The sequence below is a fragment of the Lycorma delicatula genome, chromosome 12 (genome assembly GCF_047948215.1).
Source record: "Lycorma delicatula isolate Av1 chromosome 12, ASM4794821v1, whole genome shotgun sequence".
Lineage (NCBI taxonomy): Eukaryota > Metazoa > Arthropoda > Insecta > Hemiptera > Fulgoridae > Lycorma > Lycorma delicatula.
This window is the reverse complement of record NC_134466.1, coordinates 73,389,599-73,405,595: the sequence shown is the minus strand read 5'-3', so window position 1 is coordinate 73,405,595 and position 15,997 is coordinate 73,389,599. Positions and strand designations below refer to the sequence as shown.

The following is a 15,997-nucleotide window of genomic DNA, read 5'->3' as shown; positions in this document are numbered from 1 at the left end:
TCTTTATAATTGTACAATTTAATTAAAACGTTGTAGTGGCATCAACTTGATCGATATTATTTTTGAAAAAAATATTCTTCTAGGTTAAAAACGCAATATTATTTTATAAACTGCAAATATTACAGTGCGTGATAAGAAAACAAAAATAATAACACTTATTTTAAGCTATATTAAAACAATATTAATATTAAAAAAAACTTACCTCGATCAATAATGAAGGTCATTAACCAAAACAAAAATAAACAACGTATAAGAAATAGTTAAACAAGAATGACCGCAGACACGAGGATCCAAATTGAACTGCATATTGCAGGGCCATCTGTAATGTCGCTAGATTCCATAAGCTTTCGTTCTCTGCCACGCACGTTATTTCTCTGTCGCTTCAAACTACGTCCGAACAACAAACCTGCAAAATAAATTATGAAAATTAGCGCGCCAACTAAAATGTATTGGCTACACTGTACTGTTTCTCCTCTCATAATAACAACCGACAGTATAGCATTAATGTTTTACAGATTTGAAAACTTTTAATTTTACAAAATAATAATTGAAACCAAATTTTCGCTTAAACCTATGTATACAAAGTTAACAAAGGAACGTAACCAACGTTAAACTGTAATGTTAAGGTTTTCAGTTATTTCGTTTTACCTAATATTCAATTTACGGATATAATTTACACTCACGCATATTTTATTTTAATTTTAAAAAAAAACTAGAGAGCGCCCGTTCATCTTTTTTACTAAATATTGCTATTTTCTTTTAATATAAAAAAAGTTTATAAAAAAACGTAATAGCGTAAATAAAAATAAAAATGTTACGTCACCACTTTAGTGTCACATAAAGTAGCATGCTTGCCTGCTACACCAATGGTGTCGGGTTCGATTCCCTGTCAGGATCTGAACACAATTTTACAATAACTTAGACCATATCGTCTTTAGTCACAGAGAAAAAAAACAAAAAAAACAGGATCATTTATTTTAATATAGATAAGAAATATTAATGAGTACATAAGGGGGTTATGATATAAAAGGATTATTTCTAAATTTATCTCAGCAAGCCGACTACCGTATTTCACAGTAGAGCCCAGCCCGTCTATAATACAAAAAAGCGCGCGAACACAAACTTGCAAACACACATTTAGTATGGATTTATCTCAAAAATTATACTTAGATATTACAAAGTAACTTATAATTTTTCGCGTCTCACTGCATTTTTGTAATCGATTTGTCACCTCGGTAACGCAATAGTGAAACTGACTATACTGAAAGTCACAGGTAATTAATACTTCAGCACGTATCAACTAATCACCTCGCCAGTCGCCGACGTGGAGTAGTAATGTCTTCCCTTTTTATCCGAAAGGTCCCGGGTTCATATCCCTGTCAGGCTTTAAATTTTAATTCGCTTTAGAATTGAAATACCGTACTTCTACACACAACCACCAACCTAATATTATGGTGAATATTTAATAACAATAAATTATTGAATTAAAATAGTATTATCGTTTCCGCGAGCAGAAAAAGTCAGGTTTTTGTACTCGTCGAGTTAAAGCCTCATATAATTTCTTAAACGTCCTTTATTCAAAAAAAATTTGAATTTTTTTTAAAGAAGATTAAATTTTTGTATTAAATTTATATTTAATTTTTAGGGTACGGTTACAGCTCGGGAATCACTCCATATATGTAATACTTGTAGGGAGTTTTATGCGTTAAAAAAAAATTAAATTGAAGATTCGATTATAGAGTTGTTATCAATTGCACGCATAATCGTTATTAAAAAAAAATTTAAACTCAATTTGATTACCACAGAGTTCAATTTTTCTGATGTAAGTTTTTTTAAAAATAAGATCGTAAAAAGATTAAAAACTAAAGAAAAAGGATTTAAATAATGAAAATCTGGAGGTTCGATTCTCAGTTTAAAAAAAAAAGACTGACAAATTGAAAGTCGCGATTTCGATTCTTCGTTTCCGCACAAAATCACATACTTAACGTTAAAATAAATATTACATAACGTTAAAGAATAGACTTGATCTTCCCCCAAAACAGAGTTTTACTTTATTTAACACAGTTTCATTCAAAAATACTGTTTATTAACGATAAAAAAACAATATTTAAAAAATCGAGAGATATGCTGAAGGGTCTCGGGTTCAATTCCCGGTTTGGATACAAGTAGTTCAATTCGTAATGTATATCCGAGTATCAATATTAAAAAAATCTAAGTTGAAGATCCTGGGTTCGACTCTCACAACATAATCCTTTTCAAAACATAATCGATTTATAATATTTATAAAATATTTCGCCTAGAATCAATTTAGTCTCCATACAGTTAAATTTATTTATTTAGAGCTAATTAAAAAAAAACAAAAAAGGATATTGAAGAACTAAGTTTCGATATTATTGACTTACATCCGTGCTGCTTATACGTGTATTTAAAATACAAAATAAATAAATAAAAATGATAAAAAAAAATAAAAATGCCGGGTGGTGTGAGAAAAAAAAAATGAACCGAAAGACTCTATTTTAGTCAGTATTATAAAGTTAAAATTGCTTTATGCAGTTTAACCTTCAACACAGCTGTTGTGAAGGGTGGGGGTACCACTCGTAGCAACGGGATTGTAGACAGCCGTCGCCGAGCAGTTCCGCAGATGATGCAGTATGATTTATATAAGTTATGTTACACTAAATAACCAGCTTTTTTTTATTAATTTATTTTACTCGTATTGACAACATACACAGTATCTACAATTTTTTTCATTTCCACAGCGCCAACCGTTATGTATTGCATCACAGGATGAGATGAGATGGCAATTTTGTAGCGTGTGAAAATGCCATGCCTCATCGGAATTCGAACCCGGGACCTCCGGATAAAAGGCCCCGCAATTAGTCGAAAAATGTTTGAGATATGGAGGTCCGAATAATCGACGTTTTAACAAACATTAATCTCAGATTATATTTAATTTGAATCACAATTTTGTAACAAGAAAATCTCTGATAATTCGAGTACTTAAACAAGCAATAGTTTATGTAAATTTTACGGATAAATAAAATGTAAGTCCGGTTACCGAGAGTCGGATGTATAAAATCAGTGATTATTTTACTAATTGTATTATAACAACATAAAAAAAATTAAAATAAACAAAAAAGTTATCAAGTATGATTTTTAAGTTTTTAACACTAATACATAAACGATAAATATCAAAGTTCATTGACCTTATTGTCAAACAAAGAATTTAACACGATTTTTTTTTTTTTTTTAATATATAAATATAAATAATAGTAAAATAATAATATGATTCATTATTAAATTTAAAAAAAAATAAATAATAAAAATTTTACGAAAAATATTAAAAATTATTTTTTTCATTCATCTTCCTTACTGGTTAGCTTGGAATATGTGTTCTATGTAAAAGTGTTGAATAACTCAAACGCAGTAAATTACCTGATGCCGATCTTGGCGGCCAAAGGGTCAGGGGGGAAGGAAAACTCAGGTTAATTGGCAACATGGCACCTGTTGTAGTCACAATGTTAGAGCTGCGTTTTATATACCACTACGTATTAAGAATAGTATTAGAAGGGAAGAGAAGTAAGAGAGAGTGAGAGGGAGACCCTCTGTCTCGCTTCCTCACCATCACTGATCCCCCTACCAACCCCTCTCTCAATTTCTCTCCATCGCCCTCGCACCCTCTCCCACCAAATCTCTCTCACACTACCCGCTCTGTCTCTCACTCGACCCCTCTCTCCCCAGTCACTCTCTCACTCTCCCCCTCCGTCAATCTCTCTCGCTGTATGCGGTGGGCTACTTAAACATGTTTGTATTTTTTCAATTTTCTCACTCAAAGTGCATTTTTACAAAAACTTTGTAATAAAAAAATTGACCGTTAAGGTTTTCGACACTTTTTAAATTTATTAATGCCTTTCCGTTCGTGAAAAAGCTTTAAAAAATTTCTCGTTGGAATTATAACAAAAAAACGGTAACTGTAAATGAAAAATTTACGTAAATTTTAACCTCTGATCCAAAGATTTTTCCCGACGAGAAGAAAAGTTACAACGTCGTTTGTAGTAATAAAAAATTACGCGTATAGAATTTTATTTCGAAAATACGAGTACATCGTTAAATTATGTTACTTCATAAATTGTTAGCTTAAAAAATATAAAGTAAACACGGGAAATGTTAAATATAAAAATTTGTAATGACTGTTTGTTGTATATATGTCGTACACTTTTTACGAATAATTTCTGCTTTAAATACTATGTACGCATAATTATTAAGATATATGACAATTACCCGGGGTCGAACTCAGAACCTCACATAAATTATAAATATAGGTCGCCTTCTACAAACTCGCTACCGATGTTTTTTTTCTTTTCTTACGATTAATTATTGTTAAATATATATGTTAAATAAAAAATACTATAGATTTCTAAAAATATTTTTACGAATTTATTAAAATGATTATTTGTAGCTTTCTTTCCTATCAAAAATTATTTTTTTCAAATTTTTGTGTTATTCCCGAGAATACATTCATTTATGAATATTTAACGACATTAACTGAGATCGGTGAAGAAACGGTAAGCTATTTTGGGTGTCGAACCCAAAAAGCTCCAGTAAATCAGTATATTCTTTATAACGATACAGACGCGAATTATTTTCTCGCTTAGCACGATTCATTCTCGTTACCAGACTTAAAACTTAATATATCTAATATATCACTCACGAAATACCCTTTGCTTATATCAGTTTAGTTAAATATATACACCGTTAATGGCCAAATAACCTAAAATACAACCATAAATTTGTTTCTCTTTATTTATTTTTTTCGATAGTGTTTACCCGCCATTTAGTACTTGGATAAATTATTAATTGATAAATACAACAAATTTATTTATTTATTATTATTAAATTTAGTTTGTAAAAATCAATCGGCGTTAACTGGAATCTAACATTTTTAATCTAATAAATAATTTGAATAATACATACACAGGATAAAACAACTGCTAATTATTGTTTAAAAAATGTAATAATATTAACAAAATAAATAAAACTCACCTTAAATCAGTAATAAGGCATATCTCAATAAAAAGATGAAATTTGGATAACGTTACATGTCGATTAGGTTAGACTAAACAACACCGTTATGTGAAGGCACTACGTACTCAGTCGCCTATCTACCGATAATTCCCGCCAATAACTAACTACAAGACAAAACATCTCTGTGAATTTCGTTAGTTTACACTCATGATGCGCTTCTCCATCACCCCCCCCCCCCACCGTCGCCAACGGAATCAACCATCATCGAAACACACAACCACTTACTTGTTTTAAACAACAACATTATAATGAAAAATTATTACATCTAAAATTCGGTTCGCAAACTGTTTCAGACGGTGAAAGCGAACACAAAGCTTAAAGTTGCTTTAAGTTGTTTTATTTTATATTTTTGACTTTATTTCCTGCCACTGGGTAAAGGGATATATAAAAGCGATAAGACTCTGTTCACCTTGAACGTACGTGATTGGAGTGAGGAACGGTTACATAACTGTGTACAGCAACAAAACGCTGATGAGACAGGGCGGCAACGAACTTTTATCTTCATCACGCATTATAAAAACAAATATTCATAATCTATTTTATCTTAAATAATTTATTAATATCAATTGACAACATTAATATCCAGTTATTTCTTCTCTTTAATTATGAAATAAGGATGGCAGTTAACGGTTTGGAAAGAAACATAGTTATTATTACTTTTTTTTTTTTTAACCTCCGGGATCACCGTTAGGTATTACTTTCAGAGGATAGGATGAATGATTTGTAGCGTGTGTGAAAATGCCATGCCTGACCGGGATTCGAACCCGGGATCTCCGGATGAAAGGCCGAGACGCTACCACTCGAGATGCTACCACTTTTTTTAATTATTGATTACAGTTAAAAAATACGTTTACAATAAATTATATTGAAAGTAGTTTAAAAGTGTTATAATATTAAAAAAACCCCTTTCGGCACACCGGAAGGCGAAGGTAGATTTCACCGGTGCTAAGTATGGGATAAAAAAGATTTCCACCTTAAAGTTAAGAAAAACTTCATATTTACTCGATACAAAAATAACTGCACGTGAAAAAAAATTTCACATGTTTAGCGTACGACAATTTTAGCCCATCTTACAATTCCGGTAATATTTTGGTCGTCCTTGCCGAAAGGGTTGGTCATATCAAAAATTGTTTCAGACAAAAGCTTTAGGTAATGTTTAGAGGATTAACGATCACTTTAAACAGATTCGATATTGTGCCTATTAAGGGAGGTATGATTTTTTTGTCTTCAAAACCCCATTTTTCCATCCCCTGGGCCAATAGTTGGCGATATCAAAAAACTTTACTTACATATATTTTAGGCCCTTATAGGAATTTGAACGGAAGTTCAATATTCTACTTAATAAAAAGTTATAGCGATGTTTTGTTTTCTAAAAAAAGCCACCCCATTTCCACTGCCATAGTCCGATTTTTCCCATTAACGAACTCGATCGAGATTTTGGGCAGTTATATTTTATGTATCAATTTGAAAGTGATTGGCGCAAAATTACGGCAGTTATCGTCCATAATATAAAATAAGTGAAATATATATATATACTTATGATATATCGTTGAAAAGCTCTCAGTGAGGGCTTATTATTCCCAATTTTTTGGATTTTCGGCACTTTTTGTTCAGTCGATTGCAATCAAAAGGGATAGTGTACAACTAGATGTTACAACAGTCCTAAATAAAAAATTACAATAATCTAAAGCTAATCGTTTTTGAGTTATGCGAGATACATACAAACAGACGTCACGCCAAAACTAGTAAAAATGGATTCAGGGATGGTCAAAACGGATATTTCCATTGAAATCTGAAAATTTTTCACGATCATAATATACTTTCTTTACTTCGTACAAGGAATTAAAAACTATTAACTCGAAAATTAAAACTAATGAATTCAGTAATCTGTATTATTAATATAAGGAAGTAATAATAAATAAAAAACTAACATTAGTAAAATAAAAAGATGGCTCTGAACAAAATTTACTTCCTGTGATAACTTCGTACGTAGTGATGATTGTGAGGGAGTGTGCACGAGTGAATGGGACCAGATAGCAAAATTTCTAGAATGTTCCGATTCTCATCCTTCATCTGGTTCGCGCCATAATTCGTCAACAAAAAAGAACTGCGTGTGTCAAAATGTGTTCGTTGATGAAAAATTATATTTGTTTATAATATTATTACCTGTTCCATTACATAAAGCAATGTAAAGAAAATAAACCAAACTTATATATATATAATCTAATCTTTTCTTTCTGATAATTTGTTAAGTTAGTATTATTGTTATTAACGATTAAAGTTGTCAAATACACCAAGTAATATTTCTTTACGATTTGTAGCGTCGTTATTAAAGCCGTATCAAATTTTGTTTACTTGATTATTTGTATTTGGCGAACATTATTAATATTTAGGAATATTTTAAACGAATCTGAACGACCGTTCAGAAAAGAATTCAACATGTAAACCAGGTAAGTTCTTTTAAAATTCTTATAAAATTTATGTATAGATTACTTTACACATAATAAAAATAATTTGCTTTCAAGTAAGTTATACATTTCTCTTTTAGTATACACTAAAAGAGAGGTTTCCGATTCTTTTGTAGACTAAATTTTTTCTATTTAATTTCTATTTAAATGTCCTCTAATAATTGCTACTTATTAATTATTTCGGGTGTCAATATTTTATTTAAATTCTGTTTTTTGTTTTTAAAAAAATTTAGATTTCTGTTAATAACAAAATCTTTTATCTGTGTCTGCATTTGATGATTAATAAATTAGCTATATATTTTAAAAAGGTAAAATGGCCTTTATTGTTACGTGAAATACTTTTTAAATATTTTCTCGTTTTTTTTTTAAACGTGACTGATACGTATCAAAAAACATCTATGATATTGCTGATAATACAGCAATAATAGGCATGGGATATGTTGATTGCCTGAATTAACATCTATGTATAGAAGAACTGAGAAACAGACCAAGAACTTTTTCATTAGATAATACATTTTTTTGAAAGCAATGTATAGTGAATAAGTCAGGAAATTAGACAAGGAGGCAGGATGTGATGTTGGATGTTAGGGAGGAAATTACAGTTGCAAGAACTGAAAAAATACAGTCAAGAAATATGACAAATAAAATGAGCTGTAATCATTTTCCTATTTTGCTTGTCAAATTTAATAGAATGATGTATTATATGCCCAGTTAACAGAAAAAAAATAAACAGTCACAGTGAGTCACTTATTTCCTGTGTGGTTGGTCAGATGTAACATACAAGAAGGACTTTTGTTCATATCATATAATAAGAAATTAGTTTTTTTTTTATTATTTTGCTTATGAGTTTCTTTATACCACCTTTTTAAAAATTATTTTTGGATACATTATTTTCTATATATTAACAAATATAGAAATAATTCAAAAAATATGGAATTAAATATTCTATACTTAATTTTTGGGCAGAAAAATAACTAAATTAATTTTTCTATAATATTATCAAATTAATAGTAGAGTAAGTTACAATTTTTTATATTTACTTATTAATAATTTTTATATAAAAAAACACTAACCGATTCAGGCACACAGAGCTGGTGTGTGTAGGGAATGGCAAAACACATGTTTTTTTTTTTTTTATTTATCTTCATTACATGTAACCCTATCAAAAGAGATAAAACTAGTAAAAAGGTACATGAAATTTTGCACCATAGTTTTTTGTTGTTGTAGGAAACAGTCATAATATCTCTCCTTCCTGTAGTACAGACTTCTCTTTTTATGAGAATTATTTCCATATTTTGAATGACAGAAAGTTTGCTAGTTGTAAGTAGATATTCTAATACAAGCAAAACATTATATTGAAAATAAGAAAATTAAAAAAATATAACAAAACAACTATTTTAAAACATTTAATTTATAAAAACTGGTAAAAATGCTTCTACAATGGCAACATTTTTGTAATCCAAAAAGTTTTGAAAAATCATTAAATTGCTCTGATCTATTTGTTTATACAGAATTTAAATAGTGATACACATGACTAATGCACTGTTGACAAATAATCAAATTAGCAGTAATTTGAAACATGTCATAAGGGGGTTAAAGCAGAATCAGTAAGCTTACATTTTGCATGATTCACTCATGTATAATTATTATTCATGATTTGAATACTCATGATTTTTATTTGTGGTGACTCTACAATGATGATTAGATATCTGATTAACATTAACAAGTAATAACAAAATTTAAGTGCCAAAACCATAATGGTTGGAGACAATCTGACATATGTCATAAATCACTTGCAAAAATATACCTCTAAGAATAACAATCATTATCCCGCACCCGGCTTATTAGGGAAAGTGAGGTACAGTTGTGAGCAACCATATATTTCCTTCCATTAAAGAAATGTATGGTTGCATATCAGCATAGAGACTGGGAGGTATAGTGAAATATAATTTTTAGAAATTTGTAACTCAGTTATTTACATGTATTACAGCTTAAGAAAGAATGGGATAGATAGTAAATGCAACAAATTAATGTTCCCCTTTCTACTGAGAATAATGTTCTCGCACAATTCTATTTGAAATCAAAAGAGATGATATTATTTTGTACTGTACACCCAAATAATTTTAATAAAATTATAATTTTTTCAGTTTCAATAATAATATACTAGTATTATAATCTGACATCTCATTGGCAGCCCTGAACTCATTCTTCTCAGCATCAATTTTTTATCTGTTGAACAGAATAGTAGAAATCTCATGTTATTAATCCATTTATCAAGTTAGACCAACATAATTCAGAATCACACGTACACACTGTGACAACAATCATCACAAGTAATTCATGGTGTATTAACTGAATTAATTATATCGCATTAAAATAATTCATTCATTAAATTTCACAAATACAGTAAAAAAAAGAAAAAACATACATTTTTATAATAAAAATAATTTGTATATTACAAATCATGCTTTTATATATTTTAATAGATTGCATAATTATGTACATTTTTTTGTTATATTTTTTTTAATAGGTTTTATATTTATTAGTAGAAAAAAATATGCACAACACTAAAAAAATAAAACTTGTATGTAAGCAACAATAATATTCAGATATTCCAAGTCTCTGGTTTCAACAAGAATTTTATTTTCATCAAAATCATAAGAGCTCTCTAATATTTAATGTCATATTTAAAGGAAAATACATTTTCCTTTTGGGTTAATCTAATTCTATCTACTGATGATGAAATGGATATTTATAATACACGTCACATAAAAATCTTATCTTTGAAGATTTATACGTCATGAACCACTCGATTGGTAAAATAGAGTTTTATACTGTATTAAATTTAGTATTTTTCTGCATTATGGTAGAAAGTTTTAATGTATTTGAAGAAAATGTGTAGAAATTATGCATAAAAAGACACACCCTGGTACCCTGGTATGGAGTGTAATTTCAATGTTCTGCAATTCAGCAGTCAGAAAAAAAGAATTTTTTTCTTTAAATTAAGTGTTTCAACAAAAAAATTTTAATCACAGTTCACAGTTTCATAATTTCAATGAACGATGGAATGTAAAAAGAGTTGTACAGGGAAGAATTTCTATTAAAATATATGAGAATCTTAATTTTTTTGCCAGTAAAAAGTGAAGCTGCTTCAGAAAAGCATGTGGCGAATATAGTGCAGATATAATAATTGTATATATAGCTCTTTGATAGCGGAGTACTGAGAAGCAACTAAATTATTCTATAATAGAGAGTTGAAATTACCACAAATAACACAGTTGCCATAATGAAACAAACTGACGTAAAAGTTAAAAAAAAAATTACAGATAAAAACTCTATACTTAAAACACTAATTTTTTATAAAACTTTTTAACAAAATTATAGAACATTGAAATGTAGTATCATAAAAACAGATGGAAAAAATAGGCACCTTCTATTGTAATATAAAATTTACAATATTTCCTACTGGCTTTCTTCAAATAAATTGAAACTCTATCATAACATAAAAATAACTGGTCAATGTAAGATATAACTCTCAAAAATAAGTTTTTCTTTTCTGATGATTACTATAGTTATAGATTTAAATTTTTTATTAACGTTGACTTAAGCATATCTTTGCTATTTTATTACAATAACTGATCAATAATGCGGTTCATTTTTATAGTGAATACTACATTTATTTTAAATATATAAATAATTTAATAAATTAAATCCTAGCAGCAGAATATTATATAAAAATTTGTAATTAAGGATAAAAATTGAAATGATTAACGCCACGTTTAATAGATCACTAAAGTTAAACGATATCTTTTCCTTAAATACTGTTAGTATATTAAAAGGCTAACCACGGTAGTCAATACCATTTAAAAAATATAATTATCCAGGAAACAATAATGTTCCTATAAAGTAAATATTATTTTTAACAATCTTACATAATATACAGTTTTGAATACGAGAAAATGTATTGTTCCACATTATTTAAGAAAAGCAGGACTCGATTGTATTACTTTAATCAATGCATTAATAAAATTTTATTTCAGTATAAAAAAAAGGCCAATAAATTATAATAAATAAACACTAAGTCAATTTTATTTTTATTAAGATGTAGCTCAAGAAAGGCACTTTACTCACATAAATAATATAATTAAATAGTCATATATTAGATCAAGACGTTCCCAGAATCAATAGACTTCTTTCACATACCAAAATCCTTATGCCTCACATCTACTGTTAACAAGAGCCATCCTTCACTCAATAAGCATTCTCAGTGTGTGATAGAATAAGAAGTGTTGACATAATTTTTTTAACAACTGTGAATTGTATCAATAACCTGACTATGGGCTCAAATTCTGGGAACTTTCTTAAATTTAATTGTCTTTAAAATGACAGCAAAAAGATCAAATTTAAATAAATTACAAAATATTCGGCTACTTTGATTGATATATATTTTTTTAATGAAACTAATACTTTGAGTAAAATCCGCTACATTTTGGCACTTATTCCAACTTTCTGTGAGCTTTCTTATTCCAGTTGTAAAGAACCATTTACTTTGGTGTCTGAGCATTTTTTATTTGCTCATTGTTGCAAATCTTAGTGCAAGTAAATATTCTATAAGAGAACTAAACAAAAAGTTTTATTATACAAGATTTGGATTCTAAGGCAGATGTGACAACACCTACCAAACCAACTTTTGAATAGCTTTCCACGTCTTTTCAGTGCTATGTTAGTGGGTGTTATCATGCCCCCTAACATATCACCTTTTTTATAAATTTAAATAAAAGCACATTAGGTGCTAAATGTTTATATTAGTTTTGTTCTGATTGTTCCCACAAATAACACAATTTACAGTCCACATAAAGTGAACGCAATTTTTTTATAAATTTTGAAAGTTGTATAAATATAAAATTAGAAAAATGGTTTAATTACAATTATTATGTATTTTATTTATTTATAATTTTATTTTCTAATAACATTTTAAGATACTTTCCTTCCAATTTGGCTTATACATAATTTGTTACAATCATTGCCTTAATATTACACATCCTGAATGATTTTCCATGGTTTTTGTATGTTTTCTTCTCTTTAACATATTTAAATGTTGGTAGTTTTGAAGGCTGTATTGTCTGACTATTGATCTTTTTTAGTTAGTTTTTAATAATATAAGGAAGTATTTTAGTGCACTCAGGCAAAATAAAACAATTTCAATTTCTTTTTTTTTATTTGTCTACAAGTTAATGTGTGCGTATATAGCAGTTCATTTAATTGTATCAGGTTCATCTTGATAACAATTAGATATTAATGGTATTGTTAATCTATTTATGAGAGCACTTAAAAGGAGCCATTTTTTTGTGAAAGCGGCTTGTTGAATCACCATATCATCAGATATATGTCTGTTGTTGGTTTGTTATATATTTTAAAGATTAACAATTATGAAGATTTCTTATATTGCACGGTCAAGGGAACTTGTACAGTTATTGTTTTCTTTTTATATATAAATTTAATTTTGTGATTAAAATTATTCACATATTTAATTAAAAGTTTAATTTGTTGTACGTATCATAAAAATTATACAAGTTATCTACATATTGAGAATAAGACTAATAATTATGAAGTTTGTTATAGCTTGTAAATAAACCCTTATTTCTGTAGCAAATTTCTGCTAATAATGAGATAGATAGAGTAACCGAGATAGATCTCATCACAAAGCCTTCTATTTATTAAAAAAAATGTATTTCATGGTTGAAGTAATTTTTTTACAGTAAAGTATTTTATAAAGATTTAAAGTTCTATTTGCTGCTTATTTAAAATTGCAAACTATTTTTGAAATTTATTATACATTTGGATTTTATATATATATATATATGTATATACGTAGCTAAATATTTTGTTAATTTATTTACAATTGATCTTTGTTTTTATACAAAGTATAAAAACAGTTTACAGCCAACAGTACAGAATTCAATAATGCTTCTTACCTATGCTTACTGTTTTTATAACAGCGCTTTCAAGGGTTTGCCTCATAATCAGTTAAACTTTTTTTTTTAAAAATCACACATTAAATTAAAAAAATTAAAATTATCAACATATAAAAATATGTATTCATAAATATTAAAAAATTATAAAATTAAAAAAAATACTTTATGCGGCTTGAATAAAAAATATATATATATATATATTTTTTTAATAAATATATAAATACATATATATATATATATTGTACATGATTCGCTCTCTGAATTGTAGTGATCAGTTAACAAATTTGTTACTAGATAGGTATTACCTACCTAGCAGTGAATGTACCTACCTATGTACCCTGATAATTGTTGTGTATGTTTGAATATATATATACATATATATATTCAAAAAAAGGTTTGCGCCTCCACGTTGGTTCGTCTGGATAACCAGTTAAAAACGTGGAGATTTCTACTGGTGAACTAAATCGGAATCACCTCTCTGGATCACATCCAGAGTTGTAACTCGGGAATTTATTCCCACCCAAGGCTGACTTGCCTTTGAAAGTCAAATATGGAAGGTCTTTTAAGAAAAAATCCACCGTCTGGTAAATACCAGAGAAGGCTGCACTCGGATCCGGTGGGCAGCTGCTTAAAAGATAACAATGAATCGGAGCGTTTGGAAACACCCAAAAACAACACAACTTCAAAATTGAGTATAAGACACAAGCAAATAAACTACATTGCCACTCACAACATTAATTCTCTAACTCAACCCGGCAAACTAAAAACTCTAACAGACATAATGGACAAACAAAATATCCTAATCGCAGGACTTCAAGAAATGAGAAACACCGATCGAGAGCCGTTTGAATCTCAGGGTTACAGAATTTACAAAGGAATCCCCGGGAAACGTGTGATGAAGAATTGCCCACAGTTCGGAACAGGATTTGCAATCAATCTTAAAATAATTGACTCAGTCGTAGAATTTAAGTCTTACTCCCCCAGGATTTCAACCTTAACCCTAAAATCAGCCGATAAATTCTACACCGTAATAAATGTCCATGCTCCCACAAATGACAAAAACAATCTTAAAAAAGATAGACAAGAGATGGACAAATTCTGGGAACTTCTTGACCCAACTGCAAACAACATAAATAAGACCACATGAAGATTTTAATAGGGGACTTTAATGCCCAACTTGGTAAAGAACGAAGATATCGTGATATTATCGGAAAATGGCGTGCCCAAAAGAAAACTAACAAGAACGGCCAAAGACTTGTCGAATTTTGCAGAAACCATAATATGATCTCAAAATCCACCTATTTTATGAGAAAACCAAACAAATTGAAGACTTGAAAACACCCAGATTGGAAAAAAGGAGAATGGCAACTGGATCATGTTTGCATGGACCGGAATTATCACAAGGAGATTTATAATGTAAAAGTCTTGAGAGGAACAGATACTGGATCGGACCATTACTTAATTAAAGTTAAAATAAAATTCACCCCGCATAAAAAGAAAAAATCCCAACCTAAAAACAAAAGAGCTTATGATCCACATAAATTAATAAACAATGCCATCTTTGAAGAAACAACAAAAAAAATCAAATTAACTAATAATTTAAAAGAACTGACATCCCAACTGAAAGAAATAGCTGAAGAACTAGCCCCTATAAACCCAAGAAAAAAACACCAATTGTGGAATGAAGAATGTGACAAAGCAGTCAAAGACCGACACCGGGCTTGGATCAACCACCAAACCCAGAAAACTGAAGAATCTAACCATGAATTCACCAAACAAAGGAAAATAACTCAGAAAATTATAAGAGGAACCAAACGACAAGCCCAAAAAAACTTGATTCAGCAAATAGAAGAAAGTTCCAAGAAAACTAATTTCCGAGACTATTATAAAATTTTTGGTCAGGCTCTTCAAAGATATGAACCACCCACCCTTATGCTGAGAGGAAAAAAGGAAATATGGCCCACACCAATAAAGAAAATGCTGAAATTTTGGCAGAAACCTTCAATAGACTCCTCAACTGTGACGACCCCCCAGAGCTTTTTGAGATTGACACTGAAACTCCAGTTAAAACTTCACCGGTAAATATCAACCCGCCAACAATTCAAGAAGTTCTCGCAGCCTTAAATGAAATAAAAAACTACAAAGCAAGCGGAGAAGACCAGCTTTTCCCAGAACTCTGGAAACACTCATCAGTTTATTCAGTCAAAACTTCCCTACATCCATGCCTCGTGAAAATATGGAACGAAGAAAAACTTCCAGAACACTGGACCACAGCCCTCATCCATCCATTACATAAAAAAGGGGATAAAACTAATCCGGAAAACTACAGAGACATATCTCTCCTGGATTGCACATACAAAATCCTGTCGAGAATCATATACAACCGATGCAAAGACCAACTTGAACTGGAACTTGGGGAATACCAAGGGGGATTTAGGCCATGGAGAGGTTGCCCGGAACAAATAATAT

At 29.6% G+C, this 15,997-nt stretch overlaps 1 protein-coding gene across 3 annotated transcripts in view; it reads right to left on the bottom strand.

The window, feature by feature from the left end:
- The window catches only part of LOC142333495 (E3 SUMO-protein ligase RanBP2-like), an 87,717-nt gene that overhangs the window by 69,712 nt on the left and 2,008 nt on the right, over positions 1-15,997 (bottom strand). Inside the window, exon 2 of one of the 3 annotated variants that reach the window (XM_075380742.1) lies at positions 203-406. The exons of 1 other annotated variant lie outside the window; for it this stretch is intronic. The gene's annotated coding sequence lies outside the window, so the exon portion shown is untranslated. Of the gene's footprint in view, positions 1-202; positions 407-5,043; positions 5,075-15,997 lie in introns of those variants that run through there. One more of the 3 variants, XM_075380744.1, reaches the window with a different exon arrangement.